At 36.6% G+C, this 18,209-nt stretch overlaps 16 non-coding genes across 16 annotated transcripts; all 16 read left to right on the top strand.

The window, feature by feature from the left end:
- The first annotated feature begins 44 nt into the window (after positions 1 to 44).
- Positions 45 to 116, top strand: TRNAQ-CUG (transfer RNA glutamine (anticodon CUG)). Its single transcript has one exon. It is a non-coding gene; the product is annotated as a tRNA-Gln (tRNA).
- A 1,995-nt stretch (positions 117 to 2,111) lies between these two features.
- On the top strand, positions 2,112 to 2,183 carry TRNAQ-CUG (transfer RNA glutamine (anticodon CUG)). The gene has a single exon. It is a non-coding gene; the product is annotated as a tRNA-Gln (tRNA).
- A 617-nt stretch (positions 2,184 to 2,800) lies between these two features.
- On the top strand, positions 2,801 to 2,872 carry TRNAQ-CUG (transfer RNA glutamine (anticodon CUG)). The gene has a single exon. It is a non-coding gene; the product is annotated as a tRNA-Gln (tRNA).
- Positions 2,873 to 4,179: 1,307 nt separating this feature from the next.
- Positions 4,180 to 4,251, top strand: TRNAQ-CUG (transfer RNA glutamine (anticodon CUG)). Its single transcript has one exon. It is a non-coding gene; the product is annotated as a tRNA-Gln (tRNA).
- Positions 4,252 to 4,868: 617 nt separating this feature from the next.
- TRNAQ-CUG (transfer RNA glutamine (anticodon CUG)) lies at positions 4,869 to 4,940 on the top strand. Its single transcript has one exon. It is a non-coding gene; the product is annotated as a tRNA-Gln (tRNA).
- Positions 4,941 to 5,557: 617 nt separating this feature from the next.
- On the top strand, positions 5,558 to 5,629 carry TRNAQ-CUG (transfer RNA glutamine (anticodon CUG)). The gene has a single exon. It is a non-coding gene; the product is annotated as a tRNA-Gln (tRNA).
- A 1,995-nt stretch (positions 5,630 to 7,624) lies between these two features.
- TRNAQ-CUG (transfer RNA glutamine (anticodon CUG)) lies at positions 7,625 to 7,696 on the top strand. Its single transcript has one exon. It is a non-coding gene; the product is annotated as a tRNA-Gln (tRNA).
- Positions 7,697 to 8,313: 617 nt separating this feature from the next.
- Positions 8,314 to 8,385, top strand: TRNAQ-CUG (transfer RNA glutamine (anticodon CUG)). The gene has a single exon. It is a non-coding gene; the product is annotated as a tRNA-Gln (tRNA).
- A 617-nt stretch (positions 8,386 to 9,002) lies between these two features.
- Positions 9,003 to 9,074, top strand: TRNAQ-CUG (transfer RNA glutamine (anticodon CUG)). Its single transcript has one exon. It is a non-coding gene; the product is annotated as a tRNA-Gln (tRNA).
- A 617-nt stretch (positions 9,075 to 9,691) lies between these two features.
- TRNAQ-CUG (transfer RNA glutamine (anticodon CUG)) lies at positions 9,692 to 9,763 on the top strand. Its single transcript has one exon. It is a non-coding gene; the product is annotated as a tRNA-Gln (tRNA).
- Positions 9,764 to 10,380: 617 nt separating this feature from the next.
- On the top strand, positions 10,381 to 10,452 carry TRNAQ-CUG (transfer RNA glutamine (anticodon CUG)). Its single transcript has one exon. It is a non-coding gene; the product is annotated as a tRNA-Gln (tRNA).
- Positions 10,453 to 11,069: 617 nt separating this feature from the next.
- Positions 11,070 to 11,141, top strand: TRNAQ-CUG (transfer RNA glutamine (anticodon CUG)). The gene has a single exon. It is a non-coding gene; the product is annotated as a tRNA-Gln (tRNA).
- Positions 11,142 to 11,758: 617 nt separating this feature from the next.
- Positions 11,759 to 11,830, top strand: TRNAQ-CUG (transfer RNA glutamine (anticodon CUG)). The gene has a single exon. It is a non-coding gene; the product is annotated as a tRNA-Gln (tRNA).
- A 617-nt stretch (positions 11,831 to 12,447) lies between these two features.
- Positions 12,448 to 12,519, top strand: TRNAQ-CUG (transfer RNA glutamine (anticodon CUG)). The gene has a single exon. It is a non-coding gene; the product is annotated as a tRNA-Gln (tRNA).
- A 617-nt stretch (positions 12,520 to 13,136) lies between these two features.
- On the top strand, positions 13,137 to 13,208 carry TRNAQ-CUG (transfer RNA glutamine (anticodon CUG)). The gene has a single exon. It is a non-coding gene; the product is annotated as a tRNA-Gln (tRNA).
- Positions 13,209 to 17,926: 4,718 nt separating this feature from the next.
- On the top strand, positions 17,927 to 17,998 carry TRNAQ-CUG (transfer RNA glutamine (anticodon CUG)). Its single transcript has one exon. It is a non-coding gene; the product is annotated as a tRNA-Gln (tRNA).
- Positions 17,999 to 18,209: the final 211 nt, after the last annotated feature.

Genomic DNA, 18,209 nt, shown 5'->3' on the forward strand with positions numbered 1-18,209 from the left:
CTGCCTGTTTAGTAGAAATATCCAAACTGCACTCTATTGTCAAGGGTTCCATGGTGTAATGGTTAGCACTCTGGACTCTGAATTCAGCAATCCGAGTTCAACTCTCGGTGGGACCTTGCCACAGTTTACTTCCTTCTGAGTGTAATCCTTTTTCAATGAGGTATTGTATTGATAGTGATTGTTGTACGCCATAAACACGATTTAACAACAAAAAAAATGTGATAATATTCTCTCGTAGAGATAATTAAACCAATGTATTTGAGGGCATATAAAATTAACAAATTTAAAGAGTCTTTTTATGGCATGTAATGCAAACACTGGCTCTACTTCCAGCTCGTAGGGTGTTCAGTACAGACAGACCTTGGAAATTAGTATGATCCACATTGTAGATTATCCAATTGGAAACTAATTTACAGTCCTTTTGCCTTGGCAGTAGCTGCCTGACACTGGTTACAACAGTTAAGTTTTCAGTCAACTGAAATTCATAATTTCATTTCCCAGTTTTTTCCCATTGAGTTGTTAATAGTATTTTCCCTTTCCAAATGCAGGGTTCTAGCTTTTGTTATATAACCGCAATAGAAAATAATTGTACATCTTGGTGATCATGTAGGCACAGAAGCTATGCCCTCTTGATTATTGTGGGAGGTCGATTTTGAATGATAGCCGACCTGTTATTGTAATTACACGTACTGCCTGTTTAGTAGAAATATCCAAACTGCACTATATTGTCAAGGGTTCCATGGTTTAATGGTTAGCACTCTGCACTCTGAATCCAGCAATCCGAGTTCAACTCTTGGTGGGACCTTGCCACAGTTTACCTCCTTCTTAGTGTAATCCTTTTTCAATGAGGTATTGTATTGATAGTGATTGTTGTACGCCATAAACACGATTTAACAACAAAAAAAATGTGATAATATTCTCTCGTAGAGATAATTAAACCAATGTATTTGAGGGCATATAAAATTAACAAATTTAAAGAGTCTTTTTATGGCATGTAATGCAAACACTGGCTCTACTTCCAGCTCGTAGGGTGTTCAGTACAGACAGACCTTGGAAATTAGTATTATCCACATTGTAGATTATCCAAATGGAAACTAATTTACAGTCTTTTTGTCTTGGCAGTAGCTGCCTGACACTGATTACAACAGTTAAGTTTTCAGTCAACTGAAATTTATAATTTCATTTCCCAGTTTTTTCCCATTGAGTTGTTAATAGTATTTTCCCTTTCCAAATGCAGGGTTCTAGCTTTTGTTATATAACCGCAATAGAAAATAATTGTACATCTTGGTGATCATGTAGGCACAGAAGCTATGCCCTCTTGATTATTGTGGGAGGTCGATTTTGAATGATAGCCGACCTGTTATTGTAATTACACGTACTGCCTGTTTAGTAGAAATATCCAAACTGCACTATATTGTCAAGGGTTCCATGGTTTAATGGTTAGCACTCTGCACTCTGAATCCAGCAATCCAAGTTCAACTCTCGGTGGGACCTTGCCACAGTTTACTTCCTTCTGAGTGTAATCCTTTTTCAACGAGGTATTGTATTGATAGTGATTGTTGTACGCCATTAACACGATTTAACAACAAAAAAAATGTGATAATATTCTCTCGTAGAGATAATTAAACCAATGTAATTGAGGGCATATAAAATTAACAAATTTAAAGAGTCTTTTTATGGCATGTAATGCAAACACTGGCTCTACTTCCAGCTCGTAGGGTGTTCAGTACAGACAGACCTTGGAAATTAGTATTATCCACATTGTAGATTATCCAAATGGAAACTAATTTACAGTCTTTTTGCCTTGGCAGTAGCTGCCTGACACTGGTTACAACAGTTAAGTTTTCAGTCAACTGAAATTTATAATTTAATTTCCCAGTTTTTTCCCATTGAGTTGTTAATAGTATTTTCACTTTCCAAATGCAGGGTTCTAGCTTTTGTTATATAACCGCAATAGAAAATAATTGTACATCTTGGTGATCATGCAGGCACAGAAGCTGTGCCCTCTTGATTATTGTGGGAGGTCGATTTTGAATGATAGCCGACCTGTTATTGTAATTACACGTACTGCCTGTTTAGTAGATATATCCAAACTGCACTCTATTGTCAAGGGTTCCATGGTGTAATGGTTAGCACTCTGGACTCTGAATTCAGCAATCCGAGTTCAACTCTCGGTGGGACCTTGCCACAGTTTACTTCCTTCTGAGTGTAATCCTTTTTCAATGAGGTATTGTATTGATAGTGATTGTTGTACGCCATAAACACGATTTAACAACAAAAAAAATGTGATAATATTCTCTCGTAGAGATAATTAAACCAATGTATTTGAGGGCATATAAAATTAACAAATTTAAAGAGTCTTTTTATGGCATGTAATGCAAACACTGGCTCTACTTCCAGCTCGTAGGGTGTTCAGTACAGACAGACCTTGGAAATTAGTATTATCCACATAGTAGATTATCCAAATGGAAACTAATTTACAGTCTTTTTGCCTTGGCAGTAGCTGCCTGACACTGGTTACAACAGTTAAGTTTTCAGTCAACTGAAATTCATAATTTCATTTCCCAGTTTTTTCCCATTGAGTTGTTAATAGTATTTTCCCTTTCCAAATGCAGGGTTCTAGCTTTTGTTATATAACCGCAATAGAAAATAATTGTACATCTTGGTGATCATGTAGGCACAGAAGCTATGCCCTCTTGATTATTGTGGGAGGTCGATTTTGAATGATAGCCGACCTGTTATTGTAATTACACGTACTGCCTGTTTAGTAGAAATATCCAAACTGCACTTTATTCTCAAGGGTTCCATGGTGTAATGGTTAGCACTCTGGACTCTGAATCCAGCAATCCGAGTTCAACTCTCGGTGGGACCTTGCCACAGTTTACTTCCTTCTGAGTGTAATCCTTTTTCAATGAGGTATTGTATTGATAGTGATTGTTGTACGCCATAAACACGATTTAACAACAAAAAAAATGTGATAATATTCTCTCGTAGAGATAATTAAACCAATGTATTTGAGGGCATATAAAATTAACAAATTTAAAGAGTCTTTTTATGGCATGTAATGCAAACACTGGCTCTACTTCCAACTCGTAGGGTGTTCAGTACAGACAGACCTTGGAAATTAGTATTATCCACATAGTAGATTATCCAAATGGAAACTAATTTACAGTCTTTTTGCCTTGGCAGTAGCTGCCTGACACTGGTTACAACAGTTAAGTTTTCAGTCAACTGAAATTCATAATTTCATTTCCCAGTTTTTTCCCATTGAGTTGTTAATAGTATTTTCCCTTTCCAAATGCAGGGTACTAGCTTTTGTTATATAACCGCAATATAAATTAATTGTACATCTTGGTGATCATGCAGGCACAGAAGCTATGCCCTCTTGATTATTGTGGGAGGTCGATTTTGAATGATAGCCGACCTGTTATTGTAATTACACGTACTGCCTGTTTAGTAGAAATATCCAAACTGCACTCTATTGTCAAGGGTTCCATGGTATAATGTTTAGCACTCTTGACTCTGAATCCAGCAATCCGAGTTCAACTCTCGGTGGGACCTTGCCACAGTTTACTTCCTTCCACTCAGTAATCCTTTTTCAATGAGGTATTGTATTGATAGTGATTGTTGTACGCCATAAACACGATTTAACAACAAAAAAAATGTGATAATATTCTCTCGTAGAGATAATTAAACCAATGTATTTGAGGGCATATAAAATTAACAAATTTAAAGAGTCTTTTTATGGCATGTAATGCAAACACTGGCTCTACTTCCAGCTCGTAGGGTGTTCAGTACAGACAGACCTTGGAAATTAGTATTATCCACATAGTAGATTATCCAAATGGAAACTAATTTACAGTCTTTTTGCCTTGGCAGTAGCTGCCTGACACTGGTTACAACAGTTAAGTTTTCAGTCAACTGAAATTCATAATTTCATTTCCCAGTTTTTTCCCATTGAGTTGTTAATAGTATTTTCCCTTTCCAAATGCAGGGTTCTAGCTTTTGTTATATAACCGCAATAGAAAATAATTGTACATCTTGGTGATCATGCAGGCACAGAAGCTATGCCCTCTTGATTATTGTGGGAGGTCGATTTTGAATGATAGCCGACCTGTTATTGTAATTACACGTACTGCCTGTTTAGTAGAAATATCCAAACTGCACTCTATTGTCAAGGGTTCCATGGTGTAATGGTTAGCACTCTGGACTCTGAATTCAGCAATCCGAGTTCAACTCTCGGTGGGACCTTGCCACAGTTTACTTCCTTCTGAGTGTAATCCTTTTTCAATGAGGTATTGTATTGATAGTGATTGTTGTACGCCATAAACACGATTTAACAACAAAAAAAATGTGATAATATTCTCTCGTAGAGATAATTAAACCAATGTATTTGAGGGCATATAAAATTAACAAATTTAAAGAGTCTTTTTATGGCATGTAATGCAAACACTGGCTCTACTTCCAGCTCGTAGGGTGTTCAGTACAGACAGACCTTGGAAATTAGTATGATCCACATTGTAGATTATCCAATTGGAAACTAATTTACAGTCCTTTTGCCTTGGCAGTAGCTGCCTGACACTGGTTACAACAGTTAAGTTTTCAGTCAACTGAAATTCATAATTTAATTTCCCAGTTTTTTCCCATTGAGTTGTTAATAGTATTTTCCCTTTCCAAATGCAGGGTTCTAGCTTTTGTTATATAACCGCAATAGAAAATAATTGTACATCTTGGTGATCATGCAGGCACAGAAGCTATGCCCTCTTGATTATTGTGGGAGGTCGATTTTGAATGATAGCCGACCTGTTATTGTAATTACACGTACTGCCTGTTTAGTAGAAATATCCAAACTGCACTCTATTGTCAAGGGTTCCATGGTGTAATGGTTAGCACTCTGGACTCTGAATTCAGCAATCCGAGTTCAACTCTCGGTGGGACCTTGCCACAGTTTACTTCCTTCTGAGTGTAATCCTTTTTCAATGAGGTATTGTATTGATAGTGATTGTTGTACGCCATAAACACGATTTAACAACAAAAAAAATGTGATAATATTCTCTCGTAGAGATAATTAAACCAATGTATTTGAGGGCATATAAAATTAACAGATTTAAAGAGTATTTTTATGGCATGTAATGCAAACACTGGCTCTACTTCCAGCTCGTAGGGTGTTCAGTACAGACAGACCTTGGAAATTAGTATGATCCACATTGTAGATTATCCAATTGGAAACTAATTTACAGTCCTTTTGCCTTGGCAGTAGCTGCCTGACACTGGTTACAACAGTTAAGTTTTCAGTCAACTGAAATTCATAATTTCATTTCCCAGTTTTTTCCCATTGAGTTGTTAATAGTATTTTCCCTTTCCAAATGCAGGGTTCTAGCTTTTGTTATATAACCGCAATAGAAAATAATTGTACATCTTGGTGATCATGCAGGCACAGAAGCTATGCCCTCTTGATTATTGTGGGAGGTCGATTTTGAATGATAGCCGACCTGTTATTGTAATTACACGTACTGCCTGTTTAGTAGAAATATCCAAACTGCACTCTATTGTCAAGGGTTCCATGGTGTAATGGTTAGCACTCTGGACTCTGAATTCAGCAATCCGAGTTCAACTCTCGGTGGGACCTTGCCACAGTTTACTTCCTTCTGAGTGTAATCCTTTTTCAATGAGGTATTGTATTGATAGTGATTGTTGTACGCCATAAACACGATTTAACAACAAAAAAAATGTGATAATATTCTCTCGTAGAGATAATTAAACCAATGTATTTGAGGGCATATAAAATTAACAAATTTAAAGAGTCTTTTTATGGCATGTAATGCAAACACTGGCTCTACTTCCAGCTCGTAGGGTGTTCAGTACAGACAGACCTTGGAAATTAGTATGATCCACATTGTAGATTATCCAATTGGAAACTAATTTACAGTCCTTTTGCCTTGGCAGTAGCTGCCTGACACTGGTTACAACAGTTAAGTTTTCAGTCAACTGAAATTCATAATTTCATTTCCCAGTTTTTTCCCATTGAGTTGTTAATAGTATTTTCCCTTTCCAAATGCAGGGTTCTAGCTTTTGTTATATAACCGCAATAGAAAATAATTGTACATCTTGGTGATCATGTAGGCACAGAAGCTATGCCCTCTTGATTATTGTGGGAGGTCGATTTTGAATGATAGCCGACCTGTTATTGTAATTACACGTACTGCCTGTTTAGTAGAAATATCCAAACTGCACTATATTGTCAAGGGTTCCATGGTTTAATGGTTAGCACTCTGCACTCTGAATCCAGCAATCCGAGTTCAACTCTTGGTGGGACCTTGCCACAGTTTACCTCCTTCTTAGTGTAATCCTTTTTCAATGAGGTATTGTATTGATAGTGATTGTTGTACGCCATAAACACGATTTAACAACAAAAAAAATGTGATAATATTCTCTCGTAGAGATAATTAAACCAATGTATTTGAGGGCATATAAAATTAACAAATTTAAAGAGTCTTTTTATGGCATGTAATGCAAACACTGGCTCTACTTCCAGCTCGTAGGGTGTTCAGTACAGACAGACCTTGGAAATTAGTATTATCCACATTGTAGATTATCCAAATGGAAACTAATTTACAGTCTTTTTGTCTTGGCAGTAGCTGCCTGACACTGATTACAACAGTTAAGTTTTCAGTCAACTGAAATTTATAATTTCATTTCCCAGTTTTTTCCCATTGAGTTGTTAATAGTATTTTCCCTTTCCAAATGCAGGGTTCTAGCTTTTGTTATATAACCGCAATAGAAAATAATTGTACATCTTGGTGATCATGTAGGCACAGAAGCTATGCCCTCTTGATTATTGTGGGAGGTCGATTTTGAATGATAGCCGACCTGTTATTGTAATTACACGTACTGCCTGTTTAGTAGAAATATCCAAACTGCACTATATTGTCAAGGGTTCCATGGTTTAATGGTTAGCACTCTGCACTCTGAATCCAGCAATCCAAGTTCAACTCTCGGTGGGACCTTGCCACAGTTTACTTCCTTCTGAGTGTAATCCTTTTTCAACGAGGTATTGTATTGATAGTGATTGTTGTACGCCATTAACACGATTTAACAACAAAAAAAATGTGATAATATTCTCTCGTAGAGATAATTAAACCAATGTAATTGAGGGCATATAAAATTAACAAATTTAAAGAGTCTTTTTATGGCATGTAATGCAAACACTGGCTCTACTTCCAGCTCGTAGGGTGTTCAGTACAGACAGACCTTGGAAATTAGTATTATCCACATTGTAGATTATCCAAATGGAAACTAATTTACAGTCTTTTTGCCTTGGCAGTAGCTGCCTGACACTGGTTACAACAGTTAAGTTTTCAGTCAACTGAAATTCATAATTTCATTTCCCAGTTTTTTCCCATTGAGTTGTTAATAGTATTTTCCCTTTCCAAATGCAGGGTTCTAGCTTTTGTTATATAACCGCAATAGAAAATAATTGTACATCTTGGTGATCATGCAGGCACAGAAGCTATGCCCTCTTGATTATTGTGGGAGGTCGATTTTGAATGATAGCCGACCTGTTATTGTAATTACACGTACTGCCTGTTTAGTAGAAATATCCAAACTACACTCTATTGTCAAGGGTTCCATGGTGTAATGGTTAGCACTCTGGACTCTGAATTCAGCAATCCGAGTTCAACTCTCGGTGGGACCTTGCCACAGTTTACTTCCTTCTCAGTGTAATCCTTTTTCAATGAGGTATTGTATTGATAGTGATTGTTGTACGCCATAAACATGATTTAACAACAAAAAAAAGGTGATAATATTCTCTCGTAGAGATAATTAAACCAATGTAATTGAGGGCATATAAAATTAACAAATTTAAAGAGTCTTTTTATGGCATGTAATGCAAACACTGGCTCTACTTCCAGCTCGTAGGGTGTTCAGTACAGACAGACCTTGGAAATTAGTATTATCCACATTGTAGATTATCCAAATGGAAACTAATTTACAGTCTTTTTGCCTTGGCAGTAGCTGCCTGACACTGGTTACAACAGTTAAGTTTTCAGTCAACTGAAATTTATAATTTAATTTCCCAGTTTTTTCCCATTGAGTTGTTAATAGTATTTTCACTTTCCAAATGCAGGGTTCTAGCTTTTGTTATATAATCGCAATAGAAAATAATTGTACATCTTGGTGATCATGCAGGCACAGAAGCTATGCCCTCTTGATTATTGTGGGAGGTCGATTTTGAATGATAGCCGACCTGTTATTGTAATTACACGTACTGCCTGTTTAGTAGAAATATCCAAACTACACTCTATTTTCAAGGGTTCCATGGTGTAATGGTTAGCACTCTGGACTCTGAATCCAGCAATCCAAGTTCAACTCTTGGTGGGACCTTGCCACAGTTTACTTCCTTCTGAGTGTAATCCTTTTTCAACGAGGTATTGTATTGATAGTGATTGTTGTACGCCATTAACACGATTTAACAACAAAAAAAATGTGATAATATTCTCTCGTAGAGATAATTAAACCAATGTATTTGAGGGCATATAAAATTAACAAATTTAAAGAGTCTTTTTATGGCATGTAATGCAAACACTGGCTCTACTTCCAGCTCGTAGGGTGTTCAGTACAGACAGACCTTGGAAATTAGTATTATCCACATTGTAGATTATCCAAATGGAAACTAATTTACAGTCTTTTTGCCTTGGCAGTAGCTGCCTGACACTGGTTACAACAGTTAAGTTTTCAGTCAACTGAAATTTATAATTTAATTTCCCAGTTTTTTCCCATTGAGTTGTTAATAGTATTTTCACTTTCCAAATGCAGGGTTCTAGCTTTTGTTATATAACCGCAATAGAAAATAATTGTACATCTTGGTGATCATGCAGGCACAGAAGCTATGCCCTCTTGATTATTGTGGGAGGTCGATTTTGAATGATAGCCGACCTGTTATTGTAATTACACGTACTGCCTGTTTAGTAGAAATATCCAAACTACACTCTATTTTCAAGGGTTCCATGGTGTAATGGTTAGCACTCTGGACTCTGAATCCAGCAATCCAAGTTCAACTCTCGGTGGGACCTTGCCACAGTTTACTTCCTTCTGAGTGTAATCCTTTTTCAACGAGGTATTGTATTGATAGTGATTGTTGTACGCCATTAACACGATTTAACAACAAAAAAAATGTGATAATATTCTCTCGTAGAGATAATTAAACCAATGTATTTGAGGGCATATAAAATTAACAAATTTAAAGAGTCTTTTTATGGCATGTAATGCAAACACTGGCTCTACTTCCAGCTCGTAGGGTGTTCAGTACAGACAGACCTTGGAAATTAGTATTATCCACATTGTAGATTATCCAAATGGAAACTAATTTACAGTCTTTTTGCCTTGGCAGTAGCTGCCTGACACTGGTTACAACAGTTAAGTTTTCAGTCAACTGAAATTTATAATTTAATTTCCCAGTTTTTTCCCATTGAGTTGTTAATAGTATTTTCACTTTCCAAATGCAGGGTTCTAGCTTTTGTTATATAACCGCACAAGAAAATAATTGTACATCTTGGTGATCATGCAGGCACAGAAGCTGTGCCCTCTTGATTATTGTGGGAGGTCGATTTTGAATGATAGCCGACCTGTTATTGTAATTACACGTACTGCCTGTTTAGTAGATATATCCAAACTGCACTCTATTGTCAAGGGTTCCATGGTGTAATGGTTAGCACTCTGGACTCTGAATTCAGCAATCCGAGTTCAACTCTCGGTGGGACCTTGCCACCGTTTACCTCCTTCTTAGTGTAATCCTTTTTCAATGAGGTATTGTATTGATAGTGATTGTTGTACGCCATAAACACGATTTAACAACAAAAAAAATGTGATAATATTCTCTCGTAGAGATAATTAAACCAATGTATTTGAGGGCATATAAAATTAACAAATTTGAAGAGTCTTTTTATGGCATGTAATGCAAATACTGGCTCTACTTCCAGCTCGTAGGGTGTTCAGTACAGACAGACGTTGGAAATTAGTATTAGCCACATAGTAGATTATCCAAATGGAAACTAATTTACAGTCTTTTTGCCTTGGCAGTAGCTGCCTGACACTGGTTACAACAGTTAAGTTTTCAGTCAACTGAAATTCATAATTTCATTTCCCAGTTTTTTCCCATTGAGTTGTTAATAGTATTTTCCCTTTCCAAATGCAGGGTTCTAGCTTTTGTTATATAACCGCAATAGAAAATAATTGTACATCTTGGTGATCATGCAGGCACAGAAGCTATGCCCTCTTGATTATTGTGGGAGGTCGATTTTGAATGATAGCCGACCTGTTATTGTAATTACACGTACTGCCTGTTTAGTAGAAATATCCAAACTACACTCTATTGTCAAGGGTTCCATGGTGTAATGGTTAGCACTCTGGACTCTGAATTCAGCAATCCGAGTTCAACTCTCGGTGGGACCTTGCCACAGTTTACTTCCTTCTCAGTGTAATCCTTTTTCAATGAGGTATTGTATTGATAGTGATTGTTGTACGCCATAAACATGATTTAACAACAAAAAAAAGGTGATAATATTCTCTCGTAGAGATAATTAAACCAATGTAATTGAGGGCATATAAAATTAACAAATTTAAAGAGTCTTTTTATGGCATGTAATGCAAACACTGGCTCTACTTCCAGCTCGTAGGGTGTTCAGTACAGACAGACCTTGGAAATTAGTATTATCCACATTGTAGATTATCCAAATGGAAACTAATTTACAGTCTTTTTGCCTTGGCAGTAGCTGCCTGACACTGGTTACAACAGTTAAGTTTTCAGTCAACTGAAATTTATAATTTAATTTCCCAGTTTTTTCCCATTGAGTTGTTAATAGTATTTTCACTTTCCAAATGCAGGGTTCTAGCTTTTGTTATATAATCGCAATAGAAAATAATTGTACATCTTGGTGATCATGCAGGCACAGAAGCTATGCCCTCTTGATTATTGTGGGAGGTCGATTTTGAATGATAGCCGACCTGTTATTGTAATTACACGTACTGCCTGTTTAGTAGAAATATCCAAACTACTCTCTATTTTCAAGGGTTCCATGGTGTAATGGTTAGCACTCTGGACTCTGAATCCAGCAATCCAAGTTCAACTCTCGGTGGGACCTTGCCACAGTTTACTTCCTTCTGAGTGTAATCCTTTTTCAACGAGGTATTGTATTGATAGTGATTGTTGTACGCCATTAACACGATTTAACAACAAAAAAAATGTGATAATATTCTCTCGTAGAGATAATTAAACCAATGTATTTGAGGGCATATAAAATTAACAAATTTAAAGAGTCTTTTTATGGCATGTAATGCAAACACTGGCTCTACTTCCAGCTCGTAGGGTGTTCAGTACAGACAGACCTTGGAAATTAGTATTATCCACATTGTAGATTATCCAAATGGAAACTAATTTACAGTCTTTTTGCCTTGGCAGTAGCTGCCTGACACTGGTTACAACAGTTAAGTTTTCAGTCAACTGAAATTTATAATTTAATTTCCCAGTTTTTTCCCATTGAGTTGTTAATAGTATTTTCACTTTCCAAATGCAGGGTTCTAGCTTTTGTTATATAACCGCAATAGAAAATAATTGTACATCTTGGTGATCATGCAGGCACAGAAGCTATGCCCTCTTGATTATTGTGGGAGGTCGATTTTGAATGATAGCCGACCTGTTATTGTAATTACACGTACTGCCTGTTTAGTAGAAATATCCAAACTACACTCTATTTTCAAGGGTTCCATGGTGTAATGGTTAGCACTCTGGACTCTGAATCCAGCAATCCAAGTTCAACTCTCGGTGGGACCTTGCCACAGTTTACTTCCTTCTGAGTGTAATCCTTTTTCAACGAGGTATTGTATTGATAGTGATTGTTGTACGCCATTAACACGATTTAACAACAAAAAAAATGTGATAATATTCTCTCGTAGAGATAATTAAACCAATGTATTTGAGGGCATATAAAATTAACAAATTTAAAGAGTCTTTTTATGGCATGTAATGCAAACACTGGCTCTACTTCCAGCTCGTAGGGTGTTCAGTACAGACAGACCTTGGAAATTAGTATTATCCACATTGTAGATTATCCAAATGGAAACTAATTTACAGTCTTTTTGCCTTGGCAGTAGCTGCCTGACACTGGTTACAACAGTTAAGTTTTCAGTCAACTGAAATTTATAATTTAATTTCCCAGTTTTTTCCCATTGAGTTGTTAATAGTATTTTCACTTTCCAAATGCAGGGTTCTAGCTTTTGTTATATAACCGCACAAGAAAATAATTGTACATCTTGGTGATCATGCAGGCACAGAAGCTGTGCCCTCTTGATTATTGTGGGAGGTCGATTTTGAATGATAGCCGACCTGTTATTGTAATTACACGTACTGCCTGTTTAGTAGATATATCCAAACTGCACTCTATTGTCAAGGGTTCCATGGTGTAATGGTTAGCACTCTGGACTCTGAATTCAGCAATCCGAGTTCAACTCTCGGTGGGACCTTGCCACAGTTTACCTCCTTCTCAGTGTAATACTTTTTCAATGAGGTATTGTATTGATAGTGATTGTTGTACGCCATAAACACGATTTAACAACAAAAAAAATGTGATAATATTCTCTCGTAGAGATAATTAAACCAATGTATTTGAGGGCATATAAAATTAACAAATTTAAAGAGTCTTTTTATGGCATGTAATGCAAATACTGGCTCTACTTCCAGCTCGTAGGGTGTTCAGTACAGACAGACCTTGGAAATTAGTATTATCCACATAGTAGATTATCCAAATGGAAACTAATTTACAGTCTTTTTGCCTTGGCAGTAGCTGCCTGACACTGGTTACAACAGTTAAGTTTTCAGTCAACTGAAATTTATAATTTAATTTCCCAGTTTTTTCCCATTGAGTTGTTAATAGTATTTTCCCTTTCCAAATGCAGGGTTCTAGCTTTTGTTATATAACCGCAATAGAAAATAATTGTACATCTTGGTGATCTTGCAGGCACAGAAGCTGTGCCCTCTTGATTATTGTGGGAGGTCGATTTTGAATGATAGCCGACCTGTTATTGTAATTACACGTACTGCCTGTTTAGTAGATATATCCAAACTGCACTCTATTGTCAAGGGTTCCATGGTGTAATGGTTAGCACTCTGGACTCTGAATTCAGCAATCCGAGTTCAACTCTCGGTGGGACCTTGCCACAGTTTACTTCCTTCTGAGTGTAATCCTTTTACAATGAGGTATTGATAGTGATTGTTGTACGCCATAAGCACGATTTAACAACAAAGAAAATGTGATAATATTCTCTCGTAGAGATAATTAAACCAATGTATTTGAGGGCATATAAAATTAACAAATTTAAAGAGTCTTTTTGTGGCATGTAATGCAAATACTGGCTCTACTTCCAGCTCGTAGGGTGTTCAGTACAGACAGACCTTGGAAATTAGTATTATCCACATAGTAGATTATCCAAATGGAAACTAATTTACAGTCTTTTTGCCTTGGCAGTAGCTGCCTGACACTGGTTACAACAGTTACGTTTTCAGTCAACTGAAATTCATAATTTCATTTCCCAGTTTTTTCCCATTGAGTTGTTAATAGTATTTTCCCTTTCCAAATGCAGGGTTCTAGCTTTTGTTACATAACCGCAATAGAAAATAATTGTACATCTTGGTGATCATGTAGGCACAGAAGCTATGCCCTCTTGATTATTTTGGGAGGTCGATTTTGAATGATAGCCGACCTGTTATTGTAATTACACGTACTGCCTGTTTAGTAGAAATATCCAAACTGCACTCGATTGTCAAGGGTTCCATGGTGTAATGGTTAGCACTCTGGACTCTGAATCCAGCAATCCAAGTTCAACCATCGGTGGGACCTTGCCACAGTTTACTTCCTTCTGAGTGTAATCCTTTTTCAATGAGGTATTGTATTGATAGTGATTGTTGTACGCCATAAACACGATTTAACAACAAAAAAAATGTGATAATATTCTCTTGTAGAGATAATTAAACCAATGTAATTGAGGGCATATAAAATTAACAAATTTAAAGAGTCTTTTTATGCATGTAATGCAAACACTGGCTCTACTTCCAGCTCGTAGTGTGTTCAGTACAGACAGACCTTGGAAATTAGTATGATCCACATTGTAGATTATCCAAATGGAAACTAATTTACAGTATTTTTGCCTTGGCAGTAGCTGCATTACACTGGTTACAACAGTTAAGTTTTCAGTCAACTGAAATTCATAATTTCATTTCCCAGTTTTTTCCCATTGAGTTGTTAATAGTATTTTCCCTTTCCAAATGCAGGGTTCTAGCTTTTTTTATATAACCGCAATAGAAAATAATAGTACATCTTGGTGATCATGCAGGCACAGAAGCAATGCCCTCTTGATTATTGTGGTAGGTCGATTTTGAATGATAGCCGACCTGTTATTGTAATTACACGTACTGCCTGTTTAGTAGAAATATCCAAACTGCACTCTATTGTCAAGGGTTCCAGGATGTAATGATTAGCACTCTAGACTCTGAATCCAGAAATCCGAGTTCAACTCTCGGTGGGACCTTGCCAGAGTTTACTTCCTTCTGAGTGTAATCCTTTTTCAATGAGGTATTGTATTGATAGTGATTGTTGTACGCCATAAACAAAAAAAATGTGATAATATTCTCTCGTAGAGATAATTAAACCAATGTAATTGAGGGCATATAAAATTAACACATTTAAAGAGTCTTTTTATGGCATGTAATGCAAACACTGGCTCTACTACCAGCTCGTAGGGTGTTCAGTACAGACAGACCTTGGAAATTAGTATGATCCACATTGTAGATTATCCAATTGGAAACTAATTTACAGTCTTTTTGCCTTGGCAGTAGCTGCCTTACACTGGTTACAACAGTTAAGTTTTCAGTCAACTGAAATTCATAATTTCATTTCCCAGTTTTTTCCCATTGAGTTGGTAATAGTATTTTCCCTTTCTAAATGCAGGGTTCTAGCTTTTTTTATAGAACCGCAATAGAAAATAATTGTACATCTTGGTGATCATGCAGGCACAGAAGCTATGCCTTCTTGATTATTGTGGGAGGTCGATTTTGAATGATAGCCGACCTGTTATTGTAATTACACGTACTGCCTGTTTAGTAGAAACATCCAAACTGCACTCTATTGTCAAGGCTTCCATGGTTTAATGGTTAGCACTCTGGACTCTGAATCCATCAATCCGTGTTCAACTCTCGGTGGGACCTTGCCACAGTTTAATTCATTCTGAGTGTAATCCTTTTTCAATGAGGTAATGTATTGATAGTGATTGTTGTACGCCATAAACACGATTTAACAACAAAAATTTTTTTATAATATTCTCTCGTAGAGATAATTAAACCAATTTAATTGAGGGCATATAAAATTAACAAATTTAAAGAGTCTTTTTATGGCATGTAATGCAAACACTGGCTCTACTTCCAGCTCGTAGGGTGTTCAGTACAGACAGACCTTGGAAATTAGTATGATCCACATTGTCCAAATCGAAACTAATTTACAGTCTTTTTGCCTTGGCAGTAGCTGCCTGACACTGGTTACAACAGTTAAGTTTTCAGTCAACTGAAATTCATAATTTAATTTCCCAGTTTTTTCCCATTGAGTTGTTAATAGTATTTTCCCTTTCCAAATGCAGGGTTCTAGATTTTGTTATATAACCGCAATAGAAAATAATTGTACATCTTGGTGATCATGCAGGCACAGAAGCTATGCCCTCTTGATTATTGCGGGAGGTCGATTTTGAATGATAGCCGACCTGTTATTGTAATTACACGTACTGCCTGTTTAGCAGAAATATCCAAACTGACCTCTACTGCCAAGGGTTCGATGGTGTAATGGATAGCACTCTGGACTCTAAATCCAGCAATCCAAGTTCAACTCTCAGTGGGATCTTGCCACAGTTTACTTCCTTCTGAGTGTAATCCTTTTTCAATGAGGTAGTGTATTGATAGTGATTGTTGTACGCCATAAACACGATTTAACAACAAAAAAAATGTGATAATATTCTCTCGTAGAGATAATTAAACCAATGTAATTGAGGGCATATAAAATTAACAAATTTAAAGAGTCTTTTTATGGCATGTAATGCAAACACTGGCTCTACTTCCAGCTCGTAGGTTGTTCAGTACAGACAGACCTTGGAAATTAGTATGATCCACATTGTCCAAATGGAAATTAATTTACAGTCTTTTTGCCATGGCAGTAGCTGCCTGACACTGGTTACAACAGTTAAGTTTTCAGTCAACTGAAATTCATAATTTAATTTCCCATTTTTTTCCCATTGAGTTGTTAATAGTATTTTCCTTTTCCAAATGCAGGGTTGTAGCTTTTGTTATATAACCGCAATAGAAAATAATTGTACATCTTGGTGATCATGCAGGCACAGAAGCTATGCCCTCTTGATTATTGCGGGAGGTCGATTTTGAATGATAGCCGACCTGTTATTGTAATTACACGTACTGCCTGTTTAGCAGAAATATCCAAACTGACCACTACTGCCAAGGGTTCGATGGTGTAATGGTTAGCACTCTGGACTCTGAATCCAGCAATCCAAGTTCAACTCTCAGTGGGACCTTGCCACAGATTACTTCCTTCTGAGTGTAATCCTTTTTCAATGAGGTATTGTATTGATAGTGATTGTTGTACGCCATAAACACGATTTAACAACATAAAAAATGTGATAATATTCTCTCGTAGAGATAATTAAACCAATTTAATTGAGGGCATATAAAATTAACAATTTTAAAGAGTCTTTTTATGGCATGTAATGCAAACACTGGCTCTACTTCCAGCTTGTAGGGTGTTCAGTACAGACATACCTTGGAAATTAGTTTGATCCACATTGTAGATTATCCAATTGGAAACTAATTTACAGTCTTTTTGCCTTGGCAGTAGCTGCCTGACACTGGTTACAACAGTTAAGTTTTCAGTCAACTGAAATTCATAATTTAATTTCCCAGTTTTTTCCCATTGAGTTGTTAATAGTATTTTCCCTTTCCAAATGCAGGGTTCTAGCTTTTTTTATATAACCGCAATAGAAAATAATTGTACATCTTGGTGATCATGCAGGCACAGAAGCAATGCCCTCTTGATTATTGTGGGAGGTCGATTTTGAATGATGGCTGACCTGTTATTGTAATTACACGTACTGCCTGTTTAGTAGAAATATCCAAACTGCACTCTATTGTCAAGGGTTCCATGGTGTAATGGTTAGCACTCTGGATTCTGAATCCAGCAATCCGAGTTCACCTCTTGGTGGGACCTTGCCACAGTTTACTTCCTTCTGAGTGTAATCCATTTTCAATGAGGTATTGTATTGATAGTGATTGTTGTACGCCATAAACAGGATTTAACAACAAATAAAATATGATAATATTCTCTCGTAGAGATAATTAAACCAATGTAATTGAGGGCATATAAAAATAACAAATTTAAAGAGTGTTTTTATGGCATGTAATACAAACACTGGCTCTACTTCCAGCTCGTAGGGTGTTCAGTACAGACAGACCTTGGAAATTAGTATTATCCACATTGTAGATTATCCAAATGGAAACTAAATTACAGTCTTTTTGCCTTGGCAGTAGCTGCCTGACACTGGTTACAACAGTTAAGTTTTCAGTCAACTGAAATTCATAATTTAATTTCCCAGTTTTTTCCCATTGAGTTGTTAATAGTATTTTCCCTTTCCAAATGCAGGGTTCTAGCTTTTGTTATATAACCGCAATAGAAAATAATTGTACATCTTGGTGATCATGCAGGCACAGAAGCAATGCCCTCTTGATTATTGTGGGAGGTCGATTTTGAATGATAGCCGACCTGTTATTGTAATTACACGTACTGCCTGTTTAGTAGAAATATCCAAACTGCACTCTGTTGTCAAGGGTTCCATGGTGTAATGGTTAGCACTCTGGATTCTGAATCCAGCAATCCGAGTTCGACTTTCGGTGGGACCTTGCCACAGTTTACTTCCTTCTGAGTGTAATCCTTTTACAATGAGCTATTGTATTGATAGTGATTGTTGTACGCCATAAACACGATTTAACAAAAAAAAAATATGATAATATTCTCTCGTAGAGATAATTAAACCAATGTATTTGAGGGCATAAAAATTAACAAATTTAAAGAGTCTTTTTATGGCATGTAATGCAAACACTGGCTCTACTT

The sequence above is a fragment of the Rhinoderma darwinii genome, chromosome 3 (assembly GCF_050947455.1).
Source record: "Rhinoderma darwinii isolate aRhiDar2 chromosome 3, aRhiDar2.hap1, whole genome shotgun sequence".
NCBI classification, from domain to species: Eukaryota; Metazoa; Chordata; class Amphibia; order Anura; family Rhinodermatidae; genus Rhinoderma; species Rhinoderma darwinii.